Below are 19,445 nucleotides of genomic sequence, written 5' to 3'. Positions count from 1 at the left end.
ATATCCATCCATGCATGTATGCATACATCCATCCATCTAGTTCTTTGATCCTTCATTTAGTACATTTGTTGACCATCCCTTATATATGGCCGGTATTATGATTGACACTGTATATAATTTCACACAGCAGTTTTCCAAGACAAATATTAGTATTTTAATTTTGCAACTAAGAAGGCTAATGCCCAGGGGAGCCTGGGTGGCTTAGACCATGTGTCTGACTCTTGGTTTTGGCTCAGGTCATGATCCCAGGGTCGTGGGATACAGCCCTGTATCCAGCTGCATGCTGAGCATGGAGCCTGTTTAAGATTCTCTCTCTTTCAATCTCTCTCTCCCCTTCTGCCCCTCTTCCCCACTCACTCTTTCTCTCTCTCTAAAATACATTTAAAAAAATTTTAATGTTTATTTTTGTTAAATTTTTAAATGTTTTATTATTTAGTTTTGAGAGGGAGAGAGACAGAGTGTGAGCAGGAGAAAGGCAGAGAGAGAGAGGGAGACACAGAATCCAAAGCAGGCTCCAAGCTCCAAGCTGTAGGCCCAGAGCTTGAGGCGTAGCTCAAACCCTCGAACATGAGATCATGACTTGAGCCGAAGTCTGATGCTCAATTGACTGAGCCACCCAGGCACCCTAATGTTTATTTAGTTTTGAGAGACAGAGCACAGCAGGGTGAGGAGCAGAGAGAAAGGAAGGTGTACACAGAATCCAAAGCAGGCTCCAGGGTCTGAGCTGTCAACACAGAGCCCAATGCAGGGCTCGAACTCACAAGCCATGAGATCATGACCTGAGCTGAAGTCCGACGCTTAACCAACAGAGTCACCCAGGTGCCCCTCTAAAATAAATTTTTAAAAAGGCTGATACACAAAAGTTAAACAACTTGCCAACATCATATTAAGAGTGTTCTTTTCATTGATACTACCCAAAGCAATCTACATATTGAATGCAATCCCTATCAAAATAACACCAGCATTCTTCACAGAGCTAGAACAAACAATCCTAAAATTTGTATGTAACCAGAAAAGACCCTGAATAGCCAAAGCAATCTTGAAAAAGAAAAACAAAGCAGGAGGCATCACAATCCCAGACTTCAAAATGTATCACAAAGCTGTAATCATCAAGATGGTATGGTACTGGCACAAAAACAGACACTCAAATCAATGGAACAGAATAGATAACCCAGAAATGGACCCACAAACGTATGACCAACTAATCTTCTACAAAGCAGGAAAGAATATCCAATGGAATAAAGATAATTCGGCAAATGGTGTTGGGACAACTGGATAACGACATGCAGAAAAATGAACCTGGACCACTTTCTGACACCATACACAAAAATAAACTCAAAATCGATGAAAGACCTAAACGTAAGGAAGCCATCAAAATCCTAGAGGAGAAAGCAGACAAAAACCTCTTTGACCTTGGCTGCAGGAACTTCTTACTCAACACGTCTCAGGAGGCAAGGGAAGTGAAAGCAAAAATTAACTATTGGGACCTCATCAAAATAAAAAGCTTCTGCACAGTAAAGGAACCAATCAGCAAAACTAAAAGGTAACCGACGGAATGGGAGAAAATATTTGCAAATGACATATCAGATAAAGGGTTAGAATTGAAAATCTGTAAAGCACTTCTCAAACTCAACACCCAAAAAACAAATAATCCAGTGAAGAAATGGGCAAAAGACATAAATAGACATTTTTCCAAAGAAGACATCCAGATGGCTAACAGACACATGAAACACTGCTCAACATTACTCATCATCAGAGAAATACAAATCAAAACCACAATGAGATACCACCTCATGCCAGTCAGAATGGCTTAAATTAACAATTCAGGCAACAACAGATGTTGGTGAGGATGCCAAGAAAGAGGATCTCTTTTGCACTACTGGAGGGAATGCAAACCGGTGCAGCCACTCTGGAAAACAGTATGGAGGTTCCTCAAACAATTAAAAATGGAACTACCCTATGACCCAGCAGTTGCAGTACTAGCAGGTATTCATCCAAGGGATACAAGTGTGCTGTTTTGAAGGGGCACATTCACCCCAATGTTCATAGCATTGCTATCAACTATAGCCAACGTATGAAAAAAACCCAAATGTCCACCGATAGTTGAATGGATAAAGAAGGTGTGGTATACATAAACAATGGAGTATTACTTGACAGTTAAAAAGAATGAAACCTTGCCATTTGCAACAATATGGGTGGAACTAGAGGGTATTATGTTAAGCCAAATTAGTCATTCAGAGAAAGATATCATTTGAGTTCACTCGTATGTGGAATTTAAGATACAAAACAGATGAACATACGGGAAATGAAGCAAACATAATATAAAAATAGGGAGAGGGACAAAGCATAAGAGAGTCTCAAATTTAGAGAACAAACTTAGGGTTTCTGGAGGGGTTGTGGGAAGGGGGATGGGCTAAATGGGTAAGAGGAATTAAGGAAGACACTTGTTGGGATGAGCACTGGATGTTATACATAGGGAATGAATCACTGGAATCTACTCCTGAAATCATTATTGCTCTATATGCTAACAAACTTGGATGTAAGTTAAAAAAAAATAAAGTGTTCTGCTCATCTTTGATTTTTAGCATAGTCCTTGCAACAGAGAGAGGACTTAATGCTTATAATTGAATGAATAAGTGAAATAGAATACATTTTACTATAGCTAACATCTATTTAGTGCCCATTAAGTACCGGAAACATTTCCAAGCTTTCCTATATACTCTCATTTACTCACTACAAAAGCCCCAGTAAGCTTGATGCTATTAATGATCATATATTTGTTTTATAGATGAGGAGCCTGTTGAAAAAGTTGTTAATTAATGTTCTCAAGATCATACAGCAGGAAAGTTGCAGAATCATGAATTTAGACTGTGGCTTTGGAGTCCATGACTTTCACCATCTTTTTGTTTGTTTGTTTGTTTGTTTGTTTGTTTGTTTGTTTGTCACTGTACATGATTCATTGCAAATGCTCCAGAATTGCTGCAATGATGATGGTGATGATGTGGAATGGGAGATTTTTTCTGATGTGTTGAAAAAACTATTTTTTCCTATTTTATAGTAATTACAAAACTTGCAAATTAAAAAAGAATTTAATTATTGCTTATTTTTGAGAGAGAGACAGAGTGTTAGTGAGGAAGACACAGAATCTGAAGCAGGCTCCAGACTCTGAGCTGTCAGCACAGAGCCCGATGTGGGGCTTGAATGCACAACCATGAGATAATGACCTGAGCTGAAGTTGGATGTTTAACCAACTGAGCCAACCAGGTGCCCCAATATATTCATTCTTTTAACAACAAAATGTCTTATTTTTTTTATCTTGATAGAAAAATAAGAGTATATATGCACTTAGGTGTAAATGTATTATGTGTGTGTGTGTGTGTGTGTGTGTGTGTGTGTGTGTGTATAATACACATACACATAGACATTATCATATATATACATATAGAGAGATGGAAGGAGGGAGAGGGATAAAGATAGGTATAATATAGTTGTAGATAGAGATACAAAACTAATACTTAAACTGGTTTGTCTTCTCTTTCTCACATCAGAGTTCATTTGCATTTTAAATCCCCCCAAATGTACCAATGTAACTGGATATATGCTTTGGAAACAACTAATTATGATTTTATTAGTGATGTATTCTTTAATTGCTTAGAAATAAGGATTTTCACATGAAGAAGTTTGGCACAAAATTATGCTCTTTATAAAGAAATTTGAGATAGAAAAGATAACATCACCTTAAATCATGTAGTCTTGTAGTCAGTTGATCCTAAGTCCACAAAGATAGTTTTACTTTTTAACCCATTGTGTACACATTATTCAGTACTTAGTTCTGTCAGTAGAAGACCCTGGAAACAGGGAGGGTAATGAAGAGGAATGATAGTTTAGATGTATTCTTTCCTGGAATGCCAGTTGAATTAAATCTTTCATTCCCACCGCAGACATACAAATCTATAATCTCCTTTCAAGATGAATCCAGAATCAGGAGTCTGCATTCTTTTATTCTTGGTCAGGAGATTAAAATTGATCACAGGCCACACAAGGGAGTCAGCTGTAGTATCACAGCTCAATGTGGTTAACGAGGACAGCGCTTGCCTTCTGTTCTTCTTAACCGTGCGCTTACATGTTACAAATATTATTGATTTCAGGGGTCATCTGAGGCTGTGGGGAGGTTGTATGACTTGACAATATTTTGCTGTTTTTTAAGGGATAAGAGCTATGAGCCCTGATAGCAACTGGGACAGGTATAGTTTAAATTTGACAAATGAAGATTTATACTTTTTGAGCTGGCAAAGTCCTTCATGTAGAAATAATGAATGAAAATTTGATAGTTGATTTAACATAGGTCAAATGACTTGCAGTGAAAGAAGGAAAATAACGCTTTAATTATTACCCTTTCACCAAAATGAATTGATGATAGGTTTCTCATTGTAGATCTGTGCTTTAAACAAATGAATAGTGCTTTAGAAGATCCTTTTACAAGACATCAGTTAAATTTAAGTAGACATAGTTTACTTAAAATCATTTGGAAATGTAATGTAGGTGGGATGATATGTGAATAATTACCTACTAATCTTTAAAGCATGTTTTTTTTTTTTCTTCCTGGTGAATAAAACTACTGTGTTAACATTCAGAAAATTAAAGGTGCCACAGATCATCGTATGCTAAATTTTCAAAGACTAAATTTTCAAGCTTCTTCTATTTGTCTCTGATAATAAAGATTATATGCTATCCTGAATATATATTTTATGTAATGTTGGAAGAATCACAATGCTTAAGAGTTTTTATTAGATTAAATTTGGCTTAAGCGCTTACTAGCTGTGAGATTTTAGAAAGCTTATTTGACTGCCTTCAACCTCAGCTTGCTCATCTTTTTTTTTCTTTTATTTTTTTAATGTTTATTTATTTGTTTTGAGAGAAAGAGTGAGCAAGCAGGGAAGGGGCAGAGAGAGAGGGAGAGAGAGAATCCCAAAAAGGTCCCACGTTGCCAGCACAGATCTTGCCCATCTTTAAATGGTCAGAAAGGTGTCTAGCTGATCGAGTTGTTGTGAGGCTCAAATAGACAAGAAATATTTTTAAGTAGTAAAGCACTCTACAAATGTAAACTCTTAAAATATTTAGTATCACTAAGCCTGCACTTAAGACAGTTAGTGGTGGAAAGTTCTGCTGAAATACATTTTCTCTCTTTTTCTTCATAATCTGTAGAACACATTGGAAGATAACAAGTTAGATAGATAGCAAGTTACAAAAAGACAGCAAGTTATAAAAGAGTCCATTGGGGCTAAAATGTAAAATTTATTGGACAATATTAAATTAATGACATGGGCTTTACATGCACTATGCTCTAAGAAGCAGAATTCAAACAGGTTAGCATTAGAATATATATGACTTTTTAAAAATATGAAAATGTTGATAGTTACAAGAAATGACCCTAAACCCATACATCAAAATAGAAATCACGTGTTCATAAACTGAAATATATACATATATATAGATCATATATAATATATGTATGATATATATGATATTTACTAATATGCATAATGTATATTAAGATATAATTATTAATATAATATAATGCATAATTATGTGTATTGTATTTATTAGTATGTTAATTAACATATAATTAATATTCTTAATTTTAATCAATTATGAAATTATTATTTATTAATAAATATATACATTATACACACACACACACCAAAGCATTGACTTCTTAGTCCATTAAACCAGAGTTGTTTGAGATAGAATTCATCAATTATGTTGATTTTTAAAAGTGTGAAATTTTTACAGATAGTATCAAGATATATGCTCTATATACTATGGTTAGAGTGGTACAGGTGCTTTTGAATATAATTTAATTTTTGAATTTGTATATAGTGTGTAGCTCATAGGGAATTTAAATAATTTCCAAAGAGCAACACAGAGTGTTAGTTTGATCCCCCTGATTAATCCACCATCCACTCTTACTATATTTTCTTCATCTAGTAGTAGGAAAAGAGAAGACAAGACCATTTGCCTATATAATGGGCTCCAGTTATAATGAAAATAATTTCAATTATTATCAATTAAATTTCTCATGTCTGTATAATACTTCATGATTCAAGAGTCCTTGAAACAGCTTAAACAAGGGAGGTGGTGCTAAAAGTTTAATTTTACCGAAGAGGAAACTAAGGCATAGGGTGGTAGGCTAATTTGCTCTATATCATACAACTAGCAGGTGAGGGAACTGAGAACAAACCTAGGTATTCCCACCTTGGCCATGCATTTCAGCTGCTTGGGAGTATTTGCTTCACAGGTCAGAAAATTTGTTTCAGAGTGAACCACCCACGAATGTGCCCTTTTGTAGAATTTCCAAACCCAATAGAGGGAGAACACCACATTCAAACCTTCAGTTTTCAGAGAAGCCTTCCTAAAAATGTTTTAAATCAAATATTTATATAAGCTAAGTTATATCCATTTTGTATTATCCACTCACAACTTAATTAATATGGAGTTGTCATTATTGACTATTTCTTCTTGAAAACATTTGAATATATTCTCCATTAATACTGATTCCTAAAAGGGTCTGTGGTATGTTCCTCCTCTAGCAAAATCTTTCTTTCTATACTTGGACTGCATTACTAGAATACCTTGCAGTGTGGGTATCAGCAGAGGATTTATCCTGTTGCCTCTTCTGACTTGCCTAATCTAATTAAATTGATTCTTATAGTTGCAATACATGTATTTGTATTTTCTTGTTTTTGTTCTGTTTTATATTGCCTCTCAATAAATCTCCTTTAGTTATATTATTTCTAAAAGTAATTGTAGGTCAATGGCCTTGTATTATACTTAAAATTCAAAGATGAATCCTAAAATCAAAAGTACTCTTTTGAACACCTGTTTCTTTGTGCTTTATAGTGTATATTTCTATACACTATACTAGATAATTTTTTTTAAATTGTGTCTAGGGGTGCCTGGGTGGCTCAGTCGGTTAAGCTGCCAACTTTGGTTCAGGTCATGATCTCAAGGTTCATGAGTTCAGGTCCCGTGTTGGGCTCTGTGCTGACAGCTCAGCCTAGAGCCTGCTTCAGATTCTGTGTTTCCATCTCTCTCTGCCCTTCCCTTGCTCTCTCTCTCTCTCTCTCTCTCTCTCAATCTCTCTCTCTCTCTCTCTCTCTCAAAAATAAATTTAAAAAAACATTAAAAAAATAAAAATAAAAGTTGTATCTATTTGTAGACAAGAAAGTTTGAACTCATATCTCTCTTCTCCTGGCTTCCAGTATACCACTTTCTCCTGCATCTCTTACCTGACTGATCCATCCTTAATCTCTATTTGGGTTCCCTTTCCTCTTTCCTCCTTTAAATGTTGGTATGTTATCTAGGGCTCTACCCTTAGTCTTCTTTTCTGTTTACTGTATACACTCACTCTAGGATTAGCTCATTGGCATTTATGACTTCTAGTACAATCCTTTTGCTCATAATTTTCAAATCTGTTTGTCCAGACAAGATTCCTCTCATGAGATTCAGGCATGAATTTTTACCTGTTTATTACCTAGAGGACAATTCTCTTGGATGTCCCACACTCCATTACATAGATCCAAATGGAACAACATTGTTCCCCTAGGACCTGCTCTCCTCTTCCACTATACTGTATTGGTCAAGCACACCACTCTTGAGGTGTCAAGCACACCCTCCAAAACAGAAAATAAGACAGAACTTTGATCCTGTCTTTCCCTCTATTCCCTACAACTAATAGGGATCAAATTTCGTGAAATTAACTCCTAAGTATCTCTGGGGTAGGTTTTTATTCTCCTGTGTCTCTACTGTCAGTATTTTAGTGTGAGTCCCTCTTTTTTCCCCGTTAAAGTTACTGTGATAGGAGAAGAGAGTAAAAACATACCTCTAGGGAATCCAGAGGTACAGTTTCAAATGCTATATACAGAATTTCTTTGAAGCATTAAAATTTCATTCAATATTTGCATTTCATTATTCATTATCTCCATATTTGTTCTGATATAAACACCATCATTTGAGTTGCTTATCTTTGGAGTGAAATTCTTGCTCCAGGAGGGTGGCTGTGTTTATACGGAGGCTGTGGACCCTCCCTGAAATGTCATGCTATTGGAGGATACTAGTAATCCAGGTTGAGGAGTATAAGGTAAGTGTTCTTTTCTTACCTGGATTTATGCAGGATCCCCTTATATGATCTTCTCCCATCATTCTCACTACCTGTAAATCCGTTCCACACACTGCTACCAATTTGTCCTTCTTGATATACAAAACTGATTATGTAGTTTCTCTGCAGTATCTTCTCAGGGTAAAATCCAAACTCATTGGTGTGACTTTATGGTCTCGTTCTCTCTGTCAGATTTTAAATTTTGCTATTCCCTGTCTCCTCCTATCTGCTCTCCTAAACCCTAGTCTAGTCAGATGGGAGTCTTACCCCTTTATGCCTTTGTATATGTTGCTCATTATTACCCTTTTTTACCCCTGGAAATCTTCAGTGTGAGCATCCTTGTCTTTAGTCCAGGTGAAGTGTGCTTTGTAGGTGCTCCTGTGCCCTGACCTCTGCATCCTTCTATCATGGCACTTATCTTGATTTGTTCTAGGTTTCTTTTTTTTATTAATGTTTTTATTTACTTTTGAGAGAGAGAGAGAGAGAGAGAGCGTGAGCAGGGGAGGGGCAGAGAGAGAGGGAGACACAGAATCAGAATCAAGCTCCAGGCTCTGAGCTGTCAACACAGAGCCCGACGTGGGGCTCGAACCCACGGACAGCAGACCACAAGATCAGGACCTGAGCCGAAGTCAGATGCTTAACCAACTAAGCCACCCAGGTGACCCTGCTTTATTCTGTTTCTGATTACATGTTCTTCTCCCACTAGATTGGAAACTGTTCATCTATGTATGTATCCCTAGCACCTCATATGTTAGCTGGCACATAGTAGGCTATATTAATGAATAAGTAGTAAATGAAACATCTGAGATTTCTATTTCTAACTGATCTCAATCACAATTAAAAATCACAGGTGATATCCAAATCTTAAAGTTGACCATAAAAGACTGTATGTTTGTTTGGCTTTTTTATGTAACAAAAATTTTAGAACTAGATATGCAACAAGTATGTATTGAACCTGCCAAGTTTTACATTGTTAATTACCAATATTTAAGAAAATTTCAGTTGGCACTGAGTTAAAGAAAGTATGTGTAGTTTTGTTCCTGTTTGGTTGTTTTTATGGAGTTATATACTAAAATTGTGTTAAATATCAAGGAAGAAAAATATCAAGGATGGTGCCAAGTATGAAAATAATAGGATTTTAAGGTTTAAAATACATAAAATCCAATGTATTTATTAACATTTGCCATATGCCAGTCACTGTGCTAAGCGATTATCATATTATTGAGATATATTATCTCACTTAATCTCCCTGTAAGGCAGGTTCTATAGATAAGGAAATTGAGACTTAACTGATTTTGCAAGGTTACATAGCTAATACATAAAGTAGTAATGACATGAATATAGTTATCTCAGATGTCAAAACCATTACTTTCCCTTATATCAGGCTTAGCATACCTATAAATTCTTGTATACAATGATATTCATTCATGGTATGTAGTGATTGTCAAGTGTGGATAATTACATTGCATTTTGGCATTTACACCCACACTCTGGGCACTTGGAATGACATTTGGATGAATAGTATAGTGTAATTGATTTAATCTTGATGAATGTGATTCTTTAGCCATTTTTGAGTCATTTAGAGAATGTAATGAAAGATACAGACCCTCTGTACACATACACGGTAAAATGACACTGAAGGGGTTGAGAACAAGCCTCCCCAAAATGTGTTACTTTGGCATGTAGATTATTTTGAGCTGAAGTCAGTCAAGGCCCAAAAAACTGAGGAGGAGCTTTTACCTCCTGCTTAACTACCTAAAAGAAATTAGAGTGCCTAGTCCAGGAAAAGAACTATCACCAGAGATTAACTACAAAGGATTTGGGCTAGCTGTTGGGGGTAAGCTCAGTGGGACTTCGGAGATCAAATTTCTCTCTGTGTCCCATTGTCTCTGTATAATAGGACTTGGCAAACATTTGTTTACCAAACATTTGCTATTCCCATCTTCCTATAAATTATCTTTCTCCCCCTTGAAGTCTCAGACCCCTGTTCCCTTCACAGTTAGTTCGGGATGTCATATAAGCCTCAGTTGCCTAACTTCCTGTGGGCTTCATATTCTTATGGGGTTCCTGTATGTATGTGATTAAGTTTGTTTTTCTCCTGTTAATCTGTTATGTCAATTTGCTTAATAGACCAGCCAGAAGAACCTAGACAAGTAAAAGAAAAATTCTTCCTCCCCTATAATACATGTATAGAAATGTACTTTTCTGAATCTTGGTTTTCTTGATATACTCAGGCAGTGTTCAGAAGTCCATTTTTAGATCATCAACGTGTTTTGTGGATGAACAAACTGATGCTCAAAGTCGATCGTATGTTTCTGAAATTGTTGACCATTTCTATACATAGAGAATGTCTTTCAAAGAGTAATTATTTTGTGGAATTTCCTGAATTCCTACGAAAGTATTCTAATTTTGAGACTTTTATTCAGCAACATGTTAGTAATACTAAATATGTTACAAGTATATTTAAGTATGGGTATAATTTAATATTTTTCTTATACACATTTCTTGAAAAAAGTGTATTGAGCTAAGTATTTTCTTGTAAAATTTAGAAAATTACAAAATTCAGGGTAAGATAAATTTGCACAGAAATGTACCATTTATGTATAAGAGGAAAATACATAATTAGAGTGAAATAACCCTGAAGTATCAGTGTTATCACAAGATAAAAGAATTATATAGTAGCAGGGACACCTGGTTGGTTCAGTTGGTGGAATGTCCAACTCTTGATTTCAGCTCAGGTCATGATCCCAGGGTTGTGGGATCAAGCCTCACTTTGGGCTCTGCACTAAGCATAGAGCCTGCTTGAGATATTCTCTCTCTCTTTGTCTCTCTGTCTCTCTCTCTCTTCCCCTACCCCTTCCCCGGCCCTCTGCTGCATGGGCATTTGCTCTCCCTCCCCACCCCTCTCTCTCTCAAATTAAAAAAAAAAATTATATAGTAGCATAACCAATATCTATGATTCTGAATTGCATTTTCTACTTGTAAAATTGTTGTTTCAATAATATAAAGCTATATTATGCTTGCTTACTTGTCCTCATAATAGTTCTATAAAGAAAAACATTTTTGTAACTCTTCTTATTTTAGAGGTGAAGAAGCTGACGTTTAAAGTTTAATGACTTGGGCATGAACTTAGAGCCAAAAGGAGAAAAGTAACAGTCAGGAGTCCATTACTGGTCTTCTGATTCGGAACCAAACAGCTTTCCTTTGTTTCACAGACATGCCGAGGGAGAATCACATAGACACAGAAACCAAGTTCTAGCAACTGAGAGAGTCACCATGCACATTTAGTGTGTGCTTTATTTTAAAGCCTGACACTTGCTTCCTCAGGCTTGCACTGTTTTACTTTGTAGAGCTCTGAAGGCCAGAGCATACTTGGGTAATTCAAAATGATTCTTAGCTTTCATTTCAGTTTTAATCCATGACCCTAGCTCTTGCATTATGTTTCACTTCATTTTTTTTTTTTTTTTTTTTTTTTGCCAGTAATATAGCGAAGATTGGTCTGGCTTTAAAGAAAACAGTTTAACTGCATCATCTAAATGCATGCTATATTAAAAATTATTAAAGCTTTTGATATACAGAATACCCTGGCCTCACAATATAGTTGTAAAATTCATTAGAGCCGTTACAAGTAGAGAGGCTACCAGTGCCTGTATTTAAGAATGTATTTGAATAAAAAATGTAGAAGGACAATTTTTATAAATACCTTTGAGAAAGTAACTAAGACAATACAATGAATGTGTGGTACCTTTGCTGGTGATTAACACATTAGTAATACTTCTGAGATTACATTTTAAAGGGGTCTTCTGCCTTCTACAGAATGTGTGTTTATGGTGGCAGCTTTAATGCTATTTCCTGCTGTGCAGTTCAATAGAGTATGTTTTTAGGTGGTTGGTAGAGGGTTTTTTTCGTTATGTATGTCGATGGAGATAAGTGTTTTAATTACTTTTTTAATGTCTGTGCTTTTGTATTTTTCTCCTCTCTTCCCTTTTATTTCCTGCTGTTGAGATTACTGCCTCATCTCCACAGCAGGTGGCTGTTGCAAATTTGTTTTCTTTGTAAGCCTGGTAGATTTATTTTGTAATATAACTGTTCCTTTTTAGTATTTTATTATTAATGATTTCTTTACTTTGGAATATAGTATACTTACATAGTCCTAAATAGTAATTTCCTAACACATCTAAGAATTCCAATCATTAAGGAAAAAAACCTTTGCCTGAGGCGTATTGTTTGAGTTTTTTGCTTACCCTCACTTCATGATGTGAGGATTAAAATTTAAGGAAATTGTTTTATAGCAAAAGCCAAATGAAAATGAGAAACAGAGAAAGAGGCCCAAGAGGTAAAGCACACTTTAATAAATAATACCAAAAATCAAAGTGATAGGTAGAATTTTGTGACAGAAATAGGAAATTGCATTCATATATCTTTTCTAGAAGAGAGGGTTTAATGAGATCTTATGTTTATATGAAAATTAAATTTTAATTATTAAAATAACTTCTGCTAATTATAAGAAAATTAGAATGTTACAAAAGTATGAAGAAAAATACCTTTTTTGTCCAATATTTTGTTGTTTTGGTTGTTTCATATGTCCCTTTATATGAAAAGCAATAGATAAGATAGATCCTGAGTATAGGAATTATTTGTCAGGAAAGTAAAATACATCCAAAGATATTTTGTCCATTTTCTTAATTCTTGGGCATTATTTTATCAATTAAAATAGTCTCTATTTTGTTGCAAATGTATGAAGGGAACAAAAAATATGAGACCAAAATGCATAGTGAACCATAGTCCCATTTTGTTATATGAAATTGCTGGATATTTTATGACAGATTAAAAGGTTCTCCAGAAGATTTTTTAGAATCAGCTTATAGATATTGCACTTGCAAGTACACTGCTTTCTTAATATATTTATATTGTTTTCTCCCATACATACTACTCTAAGTTGGAGCCTGGTATTCAGTTCTAATATGAAGTGATATGAACTGATCTCATTAGTGTGATAGAACTTGTGTGTATCTTCTATACAAAGTGATAAAAAAGAGCTGAAGTACATTTGTAATTTAACATTGTAGGAAGTGTCATCTTTGGTTATTTCATTCTCTTCTCCAATGCTCTTTAAAAATTACTGTTTTATAAATTAAATACAAAAGACCTTAATTCAGCATTTATCAGATTTTCAAAGTTGTATGAGCGCTCAGTACTTCTCTTGCTTCTGGATTTCATTATTGTTACATGTTTCTGTATGGAAAAATACCATATGTAATGGGAAAAAATATGATTTGAGATGGTGACTCCATTCATAACATTTTTTTTAAAGTCTTCATCTTGTTATGCTCTAACTGATTGTGTGATATACACGATTAATGCATGTAGTCACATTGGGAGAGAAACTAGACAGCAGTTACATGAAACAGATGTTTAATGGGGATTTGAAAAATCAATGAAATGAACACTATTGTGATGCATGGTGATATGATTTCATATGTGTTATATTGAATCACTCCATTCTTTCTGAATTCAGTCTGAACTAAACGTATTTACAGTGGGGCATTGGGGAAAAGATGGGGAGTTATATTGAGAAAGGAAGCACAATAGGGCATCATTGATCTGTTCTCTTTCTAATCAATATATAGATCCTAGAATGATAACCCATATGGCACTGTTGTCCCTTGGAAATAAGCTATAAATCCTTTGAATCATATAAGTGGTCTGTAAGTGCAGATGAAAAACTTTATATTCCACTGTGGAATTCTGGAATGCTTAGGTCCTTGAAAAGAATATTTTACTTCTATATTGTAATCCCAACTGTTTGGGCTTGGTATAAGACTAGTTTGCCTTTTCTAATAAGTATAGAACCACATATAGATACATATATATATCCATAAATACATATATTTACTGTTTTATTCTTAAATCCTCATATCTTATATACAACCATTTAAATGGGTTTTTTCAATTAATTGCAATAGCTTCTCTTTTTGGAAGTTTTACTGTGTCTTTTTTATCATGTGAGCCTTTATTTTCCATGGTTTTTATATTTTACCCAAGACAATAATAATGGCTTACATTTGAGTGGTGTTCTCAATTTACCAGGGTACTTTTATGTGCACTTTTCTATGTAATTTTCAGCTCAACTCTACATCAGGCAGGACTATTTTCATTCTAAAATCAAAGAATTTGGTTATAGTATTGACTAATTTTACCCGGTACAGCTGGAAAGGGGAAATGGTGAAACTGGAACCCAGTTCTCCAGACTCTTAGGTCAGTCGTCTTTGAGGCATGATGTTACTCTAACTGCTCCCATTCGAATACCAAATTAAACCTTAGAGGGTCTTAATCTTGCTACTTTCCTGGTTCTGATGCACATGTCGTTTGAGTCCATTGTAGTCTGTGTAATGAATGAGGTTAGAATACCCTGGTTTGGCTATAGTCTTTTATTCTAGCCAAGGTTACTAAGTTTTATGGACTCTAAAACCAATCTGCCTAACACTGACCACTTAAATGTGTAACAATATTAATTGTATATATCATGGACTAGATGGACACTTAATTTATGTCTCTCCAAATGTATCATTTTATTAAATAATTTTTTTACGGAGGGAATGCAAATAAAAGGAAGCATTTCACATCTATGCAAAAAGCTTTACATTTGTTTTCATTTTATTCTCCTAACAATATATGAGGCTGCTGCTGCTGCTGCCCAGGAAGAGTAATATACTTGCCCAAGGTCATAATAGCTAGTAAGTGCTAAAACTAGAATTTTAATATAGAAAGTTTGACTTTAGAGTTTTGCTCTTATTCAATATACTCTGTTTACAAATAATGATAGAAGTAAGTCTATTGGAATTAAGATTTTTTAAAGAAAGGTTTAATAAAAAATAAAAGCAATGTTTATTCAGGGACATTTCTTTTACAAAGACATGGGTGAATGGCTGTGGTAGATAGCCTGGTTTCCCTCAGTGAGAGTTTGTTTAATGAATCCATGTGTAATCTGCACATTTGAATGTTCTTCCTCATGTAGCACCATTCCCCAAAGTAGGCTCAGGAAATGAGGACTGAGAGCACACAACATGATATCTTCTTGGAGAAGAGAGTGAAATATCAGGTACAAAAGTACTTGGAAAAGTGGAAAACTTAAGACATTTGCCATCAGGTGCATTTTGCTATTTTCAGCCACTTGTGAATAGTGACATAATCAGTGGGATTTTATCTACTAACATCTTATTGAAAAAGCACTTGTATGGAATAACCAGAATTGATATACCTGCATAAAGTTTGGTATTCTAGAGCATTACCCATTTCTGTAAACCACAGTCTTTTGCCAGGAACCTGAGGCAGTCTCTCAGTGTTCTGTCTTTACATCTGTGGGATTTGTGAGGCTATCTCCTGTGACAGGTTTATCTGATCACCGTCTTTCCCATGCCAGCTTGGCTGTCATTCAAGTGGATGCCTTCAAGAATGAGAGGAATCACACGAATGCTTGCTCCATTCAATTAACACCAAAAAAGTGAGCCAGCGAAGTCACACAGACAGACATTATAAAATCTGAAGAATTCCTAAACATGTCCTACCATCCTATGAAGACCTAGCCTTAAAAGCTTATTTCTCCTCTATTACTTACTAGATGATAACATGAAGCAGAATATTTAATATCCTATTAATGTTAATTTAAGTTGTGCAGAACTTAATATAAGCACAAAAATTTATTCTATACACTACTGGTATTTATTCTGTAGCTGTTCTAGAGAGAGGTGCTTTCGAAACACAACAGAGATACATATTTCAAAGAATATCAAATATTGAAAAATAGCCAGCAGATACCCAAGAGGAATGCACTTAAGAAGGGAAACAATTCAAAAAGGAGTTGTACTAGAGAAAATAATCACAAAACAAAGATACAGCCTATACAAGCAGACTGTCTTCTCTACCACTAGACTGGAACCTGGCCACAGACACATTGTGTGTTGTGTGCATATCTGTAGCCTTACAGTGAAGCATTTAATGCATACATGTTAAATGATTTAGACATCACTTGTTATGCAGCTTCACGTTATAACAGGGCTTAATTGCAACATTTTATAAGAAAAAGGCAGCATTTTAGTCAATGCTGAAGCATAGACTCTATAACCAGACTGTCCCAGTTAGAAATTGACACTGCTACTTACTTGTTCTGTGACTGTTGGCAAAGTTACTTAACATATATGTGTCTTAGTTTCTTCATATCTAAAATGCAGAAAATGTTAGTTGTCTCAGAGAATTGTAGTGAAAATGGAATGAGTTAATATATAAAAATCACCTATATGCCAGGATTTAGAACAGCGATTGTAATGTAAGTAATCAATAAGTTAGACTTTATGTAAATATCAGCAGAATTTTATTTATTTATTTTAGGAGAACCTGAAAATTATTATTTTGCAATAGGTCTTAAGGAGGTGTTCTTTTGTATAAATATATGCTGTGAAACACCAAAACTTTAGTAACTATTCTAGGGGAACAAAGAAACAATCTGGTCTTCTTGAAAGACAGAGAACACTGTACATCTACTAAGCTAAGTTGTTTTGTTTGTCAAATCTTTGTCAATTCTTCTTTATTCATAAACCTTCTCCCCACTGAAAGGTGAATTAAAAAGTCATTTCAGTGTCATTTTGAACTCATTCTGATAGAGACACATACCTTATTTATTAATATGCCACCTACTCTCATGGAAATCTTCTTTTGATAGATGGGTATTTGCAAGTTTCATTATCTTTCATATTTCACTTAAGATTGCTTCATTTTTCTTTTTTTTTTTTTGTAGCACTTTGTTTAAATTTGCTAAGGTTTAATACTTTACTTTAAGCTCTATTCTTTCCTCGCCATAATATGTAAAATTTGAAAGAATTGATAAACTATGGAATAATAAGCCTATTATATTATTAATAGCTAATGTTTAGTGAGCATTCACTATGTTTTAGGGCTCAATGCTTAAGATAGATAGATGGATGGATGATGGATGGATGGATAGATAGATAGATAGATTCCTTTAAATCTCACATCAATGAGAGAAGTATTAGTAGTAGAATCATTAGGAGATATATAGATGTAGATATATTATATAATTTATCTCATGGAATTGGCTTATGTAATTGTGGGAGCTAGCAAATTCAAAACCTGTGGGCTGGGCCAGAAGGCAGAATTTCTTTTTTCTCAGGGAAAATTCAGTTTTATTTTTAAGGCCTTTCCACTAACTGGATGAGACCTACTCAGATTTATCAACGTAATCTCCTTTACTTAAAGTAAACTGATTGTAGATGGTAACCATATTTACAAAATGCCTTCATAGCAATACCTAGATTAGTGTTTGATCATATCATTTGATGGCCTAGCTAATTACATATAAAACTGGCCATCAGGGGTGCCTGGGTGGCTCAGTTGGTTAAGCGTCCGACTTCAGCCCAGGTCATGATCTCACAGTTCGTGGGTTCAAGCCCCACATCGGGCTCTGTGCTGACAGCTCAGAGCCTGGAGCCTGCTTCGGATTCTGTGTCTCCCTTTCTCTCTGCCCCACTCACACTCTGTCTCTCTCTGTCCAAAAATAAGTAAATATTTTTTTAAAAAATTTAAAACTGACCATCACAAGCACTCATGCAAGATCACAGAGCTGGTAAATGGGAGAGGAAGAACTCACACGGAAGTTTGTCTAATGACAAAAGTCCTGCTCTTAATTACCCCACAGCATCATGGTTAGCAGATGCTAGGGTACTTTTGCCAGTTGGGCCAGACTACCAAACAGTCTGAAGGAAAGCTCCAGATGCACTGTCCTAGGACATAAGGGATAAGCTCCAGATGCACTGTCCTAGGACATAAGGGGTGACCTGTCACCCAGGTTGGGGATAAGAGCTCCATGGACCTTGGGACTTCAAAAGCATGTATGCCCTGGAATGTGGTTAAACAGGCTGCAGGAATAACATAACAGTCCTGTACCATTTTTGGCTCATTTTTTCTCTCCTGAAGCCAATATCCATAAGTCAGAACATCTAACCAGTGCCCTCTTGAACATTTATAGAGAGAATCTGATCCAGTAAATGCTAAATTCATTAGAATGATAAATGCAGAATGGGTTAAAAGCACAGGGAACTCAGTTGTCCTTGTCAGTGTCTTGATCCAAGGGAAAAAATGAAATTTAAATTTTGCCAAAGGTTTTTTCTTGTGAAATAATAAGCCTTGCAGGATAGGAAAAGTCATTTCCATGGATCCGGTGGTGTGTTCAATAAAAATGCCTTGCATTTCTTTAGATAAGTTATTTTAGCAATGGATCTATAGAAAATAATCACAGATGTAAAGTTTCTTCTCTGCCTTAACCATGGTAAGTAGTAAAAAAGCTCAGATTAGGAGTTAGTAAAGGGAGGATTTTAGACCTTATTGACAATAGATGTGGAACTCTTATCCGCCACATACATTTTCTGTGCTTTGTTTTTGATCTGCTTTAAAGATTTTGGTTTATCATATCTCCTTGAAATTGCATAGCACTTCAGGTTGTTTTTCCTGTGTCTTTTTAATAGAAAAATGAAGTGCTACAGAACAGATGCTATCTAATATAGTGGTATAAGAAGGGGGATGAGTCCTTATTTAAAGTTTGATATGTGGCATATCTGTATCTATATCTATCTATCTATCTATCTGTGTGTGTGTGTGTGTGTATGTATATATATATATATATATATATATATATATATATATATATATATATTAGATGAATCAAGTGTAGCTTAAACTGTAGTCATCTTTTAATAGCTTTCAAGAAAAATTGTTTTGCCATTAGAGTCTTCAAGTAATATTCAGCTATTCTCATGTAACCATAACCATTCCCTACCCCAGTCTTTCTAAAAGAATTACATGAATAACCACACATTTGTGTAATAGTTTCCACATTATAAATATACCTCAGGAGTAATCTTTTATGTCAGAAAATGAAGAAACAGTCCTATCCCATTTCATTTATAAAGCCAAAGCACTGTATGTTAACTAACTGGAATTTAAATAGAAACTTAAGAAAGAAAAAAGAGGCCAAAGCAAAGGTAAGTCAAATGACTTGCCTAACCTTCCTAGATAAATAAAATAATTTTAATGACGAATGATCTTAAACTAATCTGTGAGCAAAGGGCAAATCTTCAGGAGGAAAGAATGCTGGACAGGGAAGAAAAATGTTTGATTTAATTTGAAGGGACAACAGTGGTCTATTCCTGGTTACACACTCACTCAATCTACAAGCACCTTCAGCTTTCAAATCAGATAAGTACCTACCTTATCA

The 19,445-nt window shown here is 35.1% G+C and overlaps 1 protein-coding gene across 4 annotated transcripts in view; it reads left to right on the top strand.

The window, feature by feature from the left end:
* DPYD (dihydropyrimidine dehydrogenase) overlaps positions 1-19,445 on the top strand; it is an 858,821-nt gene that overhangs the window by 366,887 nt on the left and 472,489 nt on the right. The window lies entirely within an intron of this gene.

Source organism: Panthera leo, chromosome C1 (genome assembly GCF_018350215.1).
Source record: "Panthera leo isolate Ple1 chromosome C1, P.leo_Ple1_pat1.1, whole genome shotgun sequence".
Taxonomy (NCBI): Eukaryota; Metazoa; Chordata; class Mammalia; order Carnivora; family Felidae; genus Panthera; species Panthera leo.
Note: the sequence above shows the minus strand (reverse complement) of the source record. Positions and strands in the feature narration are given on the sequence as shown.